The sequence below is a fragment of the Arachis ipaensis genome, chromosome B8, assembly GCF_059453495.1.
Source record: "Arachis ipaensis isolate K30076 ecotype BB chromosome B8, ASM5945349v1, whole genome shotgun sequence".
Classification (NCBI taxonomy): Eukaryota; Viridiplantae; Streptophyta; class Magnoliopsida; order Fabales; family Fabaceae; genus Arachis; species Arachis ipaensis.
In genome coordinates this window covers 94,318,488-94,328,185 of record NC_142443.1, presented here as the reverse complement: position 1 = coordinate 94,328,185, position 9,698 = coordinate 94,318,488, and the positions used below count along the sequence as shown (strand labels likewise).

At 37.9% G+C, this 9,698-nt stretch overlaps 1 non-coding gene across 1 annotated transcript; it reads left to right on the top strand.

The window, feature by feature from the left end:
* The first annotated feature begins 8,959 nt into the window (after positions 1-8,959).
* On the top strand, positions 8,960-9,067 carry LOC148548876 (small nucleolar RNA R71). Its single transcript, XR_015898166.1, has one exon. It is a non-coding gene; the product is annotated as a small nucleolar RNA R71 (small nucleolar RNA).
* The last annotated feature ends 631 nt before the right edge of the window (positions 9,068-9,698 follow it).

The window sequence follows — 9,698 nt, the reverse complement described above, 5'->3', positions numbered from 1 at the left end:
TTAGTAAAGGTTAACTAAGTGGAATTAAGATTCGACTGTCATTGTTATTGATAAGGATAACTAGACTGGACTTCTAATTTCTCATACCTTGCCAAAAGTTGCTTTACAGTATTTATTTATTTTTAATTGCCATTTAAATTATTTGTCATATAACATATTCCCACCTTACTTCCAAAATCCCAATTTACAAACTCATAACCAATAATAAGAACATACCTCCCTGCAATTCCTTGAGAAGACGACCCGATGTTTGAATACTCGGTTATCAATTTCAAAGGGGTTTGTTACTTGTGACAACCAAAATGTTTGTATGAAAGGACTTTTGAAGGTTTAGAAAATATACTTGCAACGAGGATTTATCCGCAAATTTCTAGACCACGCAAAAGTTCTCTCATCAAAATGGTGCCGTTGCCGGAGAATTGCAAACGTGTGCCTTATTATTGGTTATTGTAAATATTTACTTTCTGCTTGTTTATTTGTTTTTATTTTTGTTTTTATTTTTGCTTTTTCTTAAGTTAAGAGGTTATTGGTTTTTATTTTAAAATTTTTATCTTATCTTATCTTATTTCGAAATTCAAATTTCAAATTTCAAAAATTCAAATTTCAAAAATTTAAAAAATCAAATTTCAAAATTTAAATTTCAAAATTCAAATTTTCAAATTTCAAAATTTAAATAACCTTTTAATTTAAATTTGTTTTTATTTTTATTTTTATTTGCTACTATGAACTCTCACCCCTTTGGCTATGAGTCTGGTTACAATTATGTTGTAGGAAGAGGAAATTACAAGGAGAACAGGCATCAAGGTTAGAACAATCGAAGATGGGAGGAGCCACAAGGATTTGATCAACCCTCATGGCAACAACCACCTCTAATGGACTATCAACAACCACCACCATATGCCTATGAACCCTCTCCTCAAAATAACTCTGGACCACCATACTCACAAGCTCCTTACCACCAAACACCACCATATGACCCTAACCTATATCCACCATACCAACCACCTTATGAGCCAAATGAACCCTCTTATCCACCCCAAACCTCCATGGAGAAAGCACTTGCCGATCTAAACTCTACTATACAAGCTCTCGTCACCCAAATCAGACCACCAAATACCTTCAACAATCAACCCTCAAGCTCTAGTACATTTCCTTTTCAACCACATAATGATCTTTTCATCCCATCACCACCCTCCATGGAAGAGAACCCACATCTATCAATCCAAGAGCAAGATGATCCCAATTATGCTATTGATATGGAACAGGAAAGAAGGAATCATCTTCACGAATCCATACTTCATAAAGAGCTAGAGGAGGCCCTACGGGTAAAGGTAGGAGAGACCCTTGAAGATGAAAGAATAGTTGAAAGGAGTGGTCATAGAAAGGAAATCATCGAGGATGAGTACGATTTTATATTTAAACAACTGGACAAAGCAACAATTATTAGTAAGAAAGAAGTGGTTGCAGACTTAGGAGATGCTGTACCTCCATTGGAAAGTCCAGTCACAAAGCCTCCTTCCAAGACGGTTGCATTTGATGTTGAGGAGGGTGTACAACCTCCAAGGAAGATCATGGTTGAAGACTTTGTAGAGGTTAATCAAGAGATGGAGATTCAAGAAGAAGAAGCACAACCTCCCATGCCCTTGGAAAGCAATGAAGAGGAGATTGAATTGGAAGAAAGCTACCAAGAGGAAGAGGTTGAAATTGAAGAAGCTTGCAAAGAGGTGGTAATTATCAGAGAAGAGCACAAGGGAGTGGAGCTTGCAATTTCATTAAAAATACCTCCCCCTAAGTTGCCATCATCCTTCACAACATTCAAGTGGGTAAAATTCATATCCCTTAGCTTTCTAATTCCACTTGAATATGGGCTACTGGAGACGGATGGTAAACTTAGAGCTCTTTGTAACATTAAAAGTAAGAGGAAGTTGGCCAGTGGTAAGAATTGTCCTGCAAGGTTCATCATGGTTGGAGGCTTTAAGTTTAAACGCAAAGGTTGGTGTAGAGCTCAATTGAATGGGTCTAGGAAGTTGTTTGGACGCTTCAGTGAGAATTCTAAAGCTGAATTACCCGGATGGAATCATGATAATCAACCTGAAGACGGGCGCAAAAGCAAGATTTGGGACCCCGGAATTCATTCTAGCAATCAATACTCTTGGGGCCTTGTCACTTGCTTTAACTTACTTGAAGGCTTTCTGCACCTAGTTTGGGATCCCGGAGGCCATTAGAATTACAAATATTGGTGGAAATTCCTGGATGAGTTCAAGCATAAGCCACCATAACAGGAAGCTCACCAAATGTCCAACTTAAGGACTTTAACTAAAAGTGCTAGGTGGGAGACAACCCACCATGGTATGATCGTTCATTTTTCATTTTTATTTAGTTTTATTTGTTTTCAAGTTTTATTTTATTTTATTATATTGAACCTGGAGTTTTGCATCACATTCATATTAACACTACATTCTGCATTTTTTCAGATTAAAAAAAAAATAGGGATTTTCGCACGCGACGCGACAGCATCGCTGACGCGTCCGCGTCGTATGTGCGTCGGGAAGAAAAGAATTGAACAGAGAGTCACGCGAAAGCGTGGCTGGAGGCACGCTAATGGCACAATTTGATCCACGCGACCATTTGGAAATATAGCTTCCCACGCGATCGCGTCACCCACGCGACCGCGTGGCTCTGAGAAGTCGACGTAAATGGGTGTATGGCAGAAAGTTGAGCTGGAGTTGGGCTGGACTCGTGCTGGAAGCCCAAGACTCACCACGCGAACGCGTGCCCCACGCGTCCGCGTCGTTTTTAAAAGATGGCCATTCACGCGATCGCATGCCCCACGCGATCGCGTCACCCATATTTTTGGCAAAAGAGTTTCGAACAGAGAGTTGCGCGACCGCGAGGCTGCACTCGCGCCAATCGCACAAAACAGGTCACGCGATCGCATGACCCACGCGTCCACGTCACCTAACCTTGTCACACACCACGCGACCGCGTCACTCACGCGTCCGCGTCACAAGCGGCGCACAGAATATCCAGATCAGCCAATTTTCTTATCTTTTCTTTTCTAATCCTTATTTTTCTTATCTTTTCTTATTTCTTTCTTCTTCCTTTCTTATCTTCTTTCCCTTCTCATTCTTCTTATTTTTCTTTTTATTTTATTTTAATTTATTTGCATACTTTCATTCATTGCATTATTTTCATTGGTGTTAGAAATTTATTTGGGTCATTATTTCTATATTTTACTTGTGGATTATTAGAGGAATTATTTGACAATTATATATATTTATTTTTAAAGGGTTGCTTGCATGTTCAATTTATTATTTTCATTAGATTATTTACCATGGATGCTATGTGTTTGTAAAAACGCCCGTATGGCATTGTGCACTGCTTTTCAGTATCTTTTATCCTACTACTCTGAATGCCTGCTTTTCAGAAAACCCTTTTTCATATCTTATTCATTCAATATAATTGTCATTACACACATGTTGCTAGTTTGAAAGACTTTGTAATCTAACTTGGACATTGAATGCTTGATCTATGCTACTCATGCCTTTGCCTGCATGCCAATAAACACCTTGCATTCGATTGTTATCATATGCACTAGCTATTTTCCATTGATGCCTTTTCACATGTACTCATGAGCGTATGTTAACGTCATTCTTCTTTATTGTGCATTGATTACCACCTTTCCCGCTCTCTTCCTTGCTCTAACCCTTAGCTTTAAAAGTCACTTTCTTTTTCCCTTTTAGGATGGCCACTAAGAAGGGTAAAGAGAAAGCTACTCCCAAACTACCGACAAGGAAAAGAACAAAAAGAGCCCCAGCTGAGGAACCACAACCCTCGTCCACTTGCAAATCTCAGCATGCACCGAGGACGGTGCAATCTTTAAGTATGGGGAGGTCGATACCGACTTCCAGGGGTTAGTTACCTTCTTTTCAACACCAATATTTTCTTTGTTAATTGCTGCATTTGCATATTTAATTGCATGAATATTTGAATTTTTTTGCATATTTTACCACTTGGTTGAAGTAATATTTTCTTTTTTCAAGAAACCTTTTAGAGTATTTCACTAATTTGAATAAAATTTAATGTTACACTTGTTTGAAGAAATATTATACTGGAACAAGGTTTAGAGCTCGAACACACAAAACCTGTGAGATTTTTTAGCTTATTTGAATTGGTTGCATTTTACCAACCAATATTTTATTTTTGGTGTGTGTTCTTCTCTCTAAAATTATGATCCTTGTCTTGCTTAATTATATATTTTCATGGTTTGATGTATGCATGCACTTATATGATTGAGGCCTTTGTTTCACTGAGCTCACATACCCATATGGCCTTACCCTTTCATTATCCTTTGCAAACCAATTTGAGCCTATTTTACCTCTTTTATTCTTTATTTTAGCTCATCACTAACTCTAAGCGGAAAACAATAATGTCCTTAATTTGAATCCTTGGTTAGCTTAGACTAGTGAGAATGCTTATGATTTAAGTATGGGAAAAGTGGGTTTGGAAACAATTGGTTTAAGAATTGGGAATTGTATATCTTTATGAAAATGTGAAAAAAAAATGTTTAGGACATGATTCATGCATCCAATAATTTAATCATATGCATTGAGAAAAATAAAAGAATATATATATATATATATATATATATATATATATATATAAAGAGAAAGAAGTGAGAAAAAGAAAAGAAAAAAAAAGAGCAAATAAGAAAAAGGGGACAAAATGCCCCAAAGTAAATGGTGAAAGCAATGCATATGTACTGTACTTGAAATTAGAATACATGAATATGTGGAAAACATGGTTAATGGACAGTTAGATGTGGTATTATGATTACATGGATTGTCTAAAGTTAGGTGGAAAGTTTAAGTTAATTAAGGATTCAAATTTTAGTCCACTTGGCCAAATACAATCCTACCTTGACCCTAACCCCATTACAACCCTTAAAAGACCTTTTGATTTGTGTATTTGTGCATTAAATTTATGTTGATTGTTAAATGAAGAGCAAGCCTTAGAAAGCAAGAATAGTGGAGAATTGAGATAATCGAACCTTAAACACTTGAGTGATTAGAGTGTATACACTACCAGTGAGGGTTCGATGCTCAATTCCTTGTTCCCTGCTTTCATGAGCTATTTTCTTCTTGCAAGTCTATTTGTACTTCATTTTTATGATTTGAATTAGTGAAATCCAGTTCATATTTGTTCTTAAAAGATTTGTTTACTTTTAACCAAGTAGGTAGAAACATTTTGCATGTAGCTGCATTCATATAGATAGGTTGCATTTCATTCCTCTTCACTCTCTTATAGCTTCTCTTGAGCTTAGCATGAGGACATGCTAATGTTTAAGTGTGGGGAGGTTGATAAACCACTATTTTATGGTTTATCTTATGCTTAATTGAGTGGATTTTATCAACTCTTTACCCACTTATTCATACTATTTGCATGGTTTTACATTTGCCTTCCTAATTATGTACTTTGATTGAAAACATGCTTCTTTGATCCTATATTTGCTTATTATTAATCCTCTCTTATTACCATTAGATGCCTTGATATGTGTGTTAAGTGATTTCAGAGATTACAGGGTAGGAATGGCTCAGAGGATGGAAAGGAAGCATGCAAAAGTGGAAGGAATACAAGAAGTTGGAGAAACTGCTAAGCTGTCTAGCCTGACCTCTTCGCACTCAAACGGCTATAACATTAGCTACAGAGGTCCAAACGATGCGGTTCCAGTTGCGTTGGAAAGCTAACTTCCAGGGCTCCGATTTGATAGATAATATGCTATAGTTTCCCTGAAGCTAGATAACGCGACCGCGTGCTCCATGCGGCCGCATCGCAGTGACGAAAATCAGCGTGATTGAATTCTTCTCCAGCGATTTTTGGGCTGTTTTCGACCCAGTTCTCAGCCCAGAAAACACAGATTAGAGGCTATAAAGTGGGAAATTACATCCATTCATCATGAGGCTTTCATAATTCACAATTTTAAGAGTAGATGTAGTTTTTAGAGAGAGGGGTTCTCTCCTCTCTCTTAGGATTAGGAATTAGGACTTCTCTTAGTTTTAGGAGTGACTCTCAATCCCAGGTTCAATGTTCTTTTATTTCTTTTCTCAATTTTATTTATGACTCTCTATGTTTAGATTGATTTTCTATTTAATATATTTTGAGGTATTTCAGACTTATGATTGCTTTCTTTTATTTACATGATTATTGCTTCCCATCTGAAGGAATTCTTATTCTAGTAGATTTACTTTTCCCCTTTTGGTTTTGGTTAAGAAATCAGTAACTCAGGAGTTATCCAATTCAACAGCATAATTGTTAATTGTTATCTTGCCAACTGAGTTGAACTTCAATAATCCCAATCTTTTCTTAGGAAATAAATATTATTTGAAGATCAAACTAATTAGTCCCTTGACTTTCCTTTACTTTAGTAAAGGTTAACTAAGTGGAATTAAGATTCGACTTTCATTGTTATTGATAAGGATAACTAGACTGGACTTCCAATTTCTCATACCTTGCCAAAAGTTGCTTTACAGTAATTATTTATTTTAATTGCCATTTAAATTATTTGTCATATAACATATTCCCACCTTACTTCCAAAATCCCAATTTACAAACTCAACCAATAATAAGAACATACCTCCCTACAATTCCTTGAGAAGACGACCCGAGGTTTGAATACTCGGTTATCAATTTCAAAGGGGTTTGTTACTTGTGACAACCAAAACGTTTGTATGAAAGGACTTTTGAAGGTTTAGAAACTATACTTGCGACGAGGATTTATCCGCATATTTCTAGACCACGTAAAAGTTCTCTCATCAAAGGGTATTTGGGGAAGAGTGTTATGAAAAGGTGTGAAGAAGAGAGAGAGAGAGGTGGGGTAGGTGGGGATCCTGTGGGTTTCCCAGATCCTGAGGGGTTAAGGACTTATCATCCCTGCTCCATTTAGGCGTGTAAACGCCCTTAGAGTGCAATCCTGGCATTTAACGCCAGACTGCTGCTTGTTTCTCGTGTTAAACACCAAGCTGTAGCCTGTTTCTGGCGTTAAACTCCAGTCTGATACTTCTTATTGGCGTTTAAACGCCAGTAAGCTCTTCCTCCAAGGTGAGCTGCTTTTAATGCTGTTTTTCATTCTGTTTTTGATTTTTTAGTTGTTTTTGTGACTTCACATGATCATCAACCTAAAGAAAACATAAAATAACAATGGAAAATAAATAGATATAATAAAATAACATTGGGTTGCCTCCCAATAAATGCTTCTTTAATGTCAATAACTTGACAGTGAGCTCTCATGGAGCCTCACAGATAATCAGAGCAAGGTTGGGGCCTCTCAACACTAAACTTAGAGTTTGGTTGTGGCCTCCCAACACCAAACTTAGAGTTTGAATGTGGGGGTTTTATTTGACTCTGTATTGAGAGAAGCTTTTCATGCTTCCTCTCCATGGTTACAGAAGGAGAACCTTGATTCTTGAATATAAGGTAGTCCTCATTCAACTGAAGGACCAACTCTCCTCTGTCAACATTAATCACATCTTTTATTGTCGCTAGGAAGGGTCTGCCAAGGATGATGGATTCATCCTCATCCTTCCCAGTGTCTAGGATTATAAAATCAGCAGGGATGTAAAGTCCTTTAACCTTTACTAGCATGTCCTCTACTAGTCCATAAGCATGTTTCATTGATTTATCTGCCATCTCTAGTGAGATTCTTGCAGCTTGTACCTTAAAAATTCCCAGTTTCTCCATTACAGATAGTGGCATGAGGTTTATCCCTGACCCCAGGTCACACAGAGCCTTCTCAAAGGTCATGGTTCCTATGGTACAAGGTATGAAGAATTTTGTGGGATCCGGTTTCTTCTGAGGTAATGTCTGCCTCATTAAGTTATTCAGTTCATTGGTGAGCAAGTGGGGTTCATCCTCCCATGTCTCATTACCAAATAACTTGGCATTCAGCTTCATGATTGCTCCTAGATACTTAGCAACTTCCTCTTCAAATGATGTCTTCATCCTCTTCAGAGGAAGAATATTCATCAGAGCTCATGAATGGCAGAAGGAGGTTCAATGGAATCTCTATGGTCTTTGTATGAGCCTCAGATTCCTTTGGTTCCTCAAAAGGGAAACTCCTTTCTGTCCAGAGGATGTCCTATGAGGCTTTTCTCACTGGGACTCACGTCCTCCTCACTCTCTCCAGGTTCGGCCATGTTGGTCATGGTTATGGCCTTGCACTCTCTCTTAGGATTTTCTTCTGTATTGCTTGGGAGAGTACTGGGAGAAATTTCAGTAATCTTCTTATTCAGCTGACCCACCTGTGCCTCCAAATTCCTAATGGAGGAACTTGTTTCATTCATGAAATTTAGTGTGGTCTTGGATAGATCAGAGACTATGGTTACCAGGCCAGAATGGCTCTGTTCAGAATTCTTTGTTTGTTGCTGAGAAGATGATGGAAAAGGCTTGCTATTGCTAAACCTGTTTCTTCCACCATTATTATTATTGAAGCCTTGATTAGGCTTCTATTGGTCCTTCCATGAGAAATTTAGATGATTTCTCCATGAAGGATTATAGGTGTTTCCATAGGGTTCTCCCATGTAATTCACCTCTGCCATTGCAGGGTTCTCAGGATCATAAGCTTCTTCTTCAGAAGATGCTTCTTTTGGTACTATTGGATGCAGCTTACAATCCATTCAGACTTTGAGAAATCATATTGACTTGTTGAGTCAATATTTTGTTCTGAGCCAATATGGCTTTCAGAGTATCAATTTCAAGAAATCCTTTCTTCTGAGTTGTCCCATTATTCACAGGATTCCTCTCAGAGGTGTACATGAACTGGTTATTTGCAACCATTTTCAATGAGTTCCTAAGCTTCTGCAGGGGTTTTTAGATGAAGAGATCCTCCTGCAGAATGGTCTAATGACATTTTTGACAACTCAGACAGACCATCATAGGATATACATATGATGCTCCATTCTGGAAGCATGTAAGTAGGACACCTTTTTATCAATTGCTTATATCTTTCCTAAGCTTCATAGAGGGACTCACCTTCCTTCTGTCTGAAGGTTTGGATTTCCACTCTAAGCTTGCTCATCTTTTGAGGTGGAAAGAATTTGGCCAGGAAAGCACTGACCAGCTTTTTCCAAGAGTTCAGGCTTTCCTTAGGTTGTGAATCCAACCATGTTCTAGCTCGGTCTCTTACAGCAAAAGGGAAAACATTAAGCCTGTAGACCTCGGGATCAACTCCATTGGTCTTGACAGTGTCACAGATTTGCAAGAATTCAGCTAAGAACTGATGAGGATCTTCCAATGGAAGCCCATAAAACTTGCAATTCTGTTGCATTAGAGAAACTAATTGAGGCTTAAGCTCAAAGTTGTTTGCTCCAATGGCAGGAATTGAGATGCTTCTTCCGTAGAAGTTAGAAGAGGGTGCAATAAATTCACCAAGCATCTTCCTTGCATCTCCACCATTATTATTGGGTTCGGCCATGTCTCCTTCTTTTTCAAAAATTTATGTCAGGTTCTCTCCAGAGGGTTGTGCTTTAGCTTCTCTCAGTTTTCTCTTAAGGGTCCTTTAAGGTTCAGGATCAGCTTCAACAAGAATGTCTTTATCCCTGTTCCTGCTCATATGAAAAAGAAGAGAACAGAAAAGAAGAAGAATCCTCTATATCACAGTATAGAGATTCCTTTATGTGAGTAGAAGAAGAGTAGAATAGAAG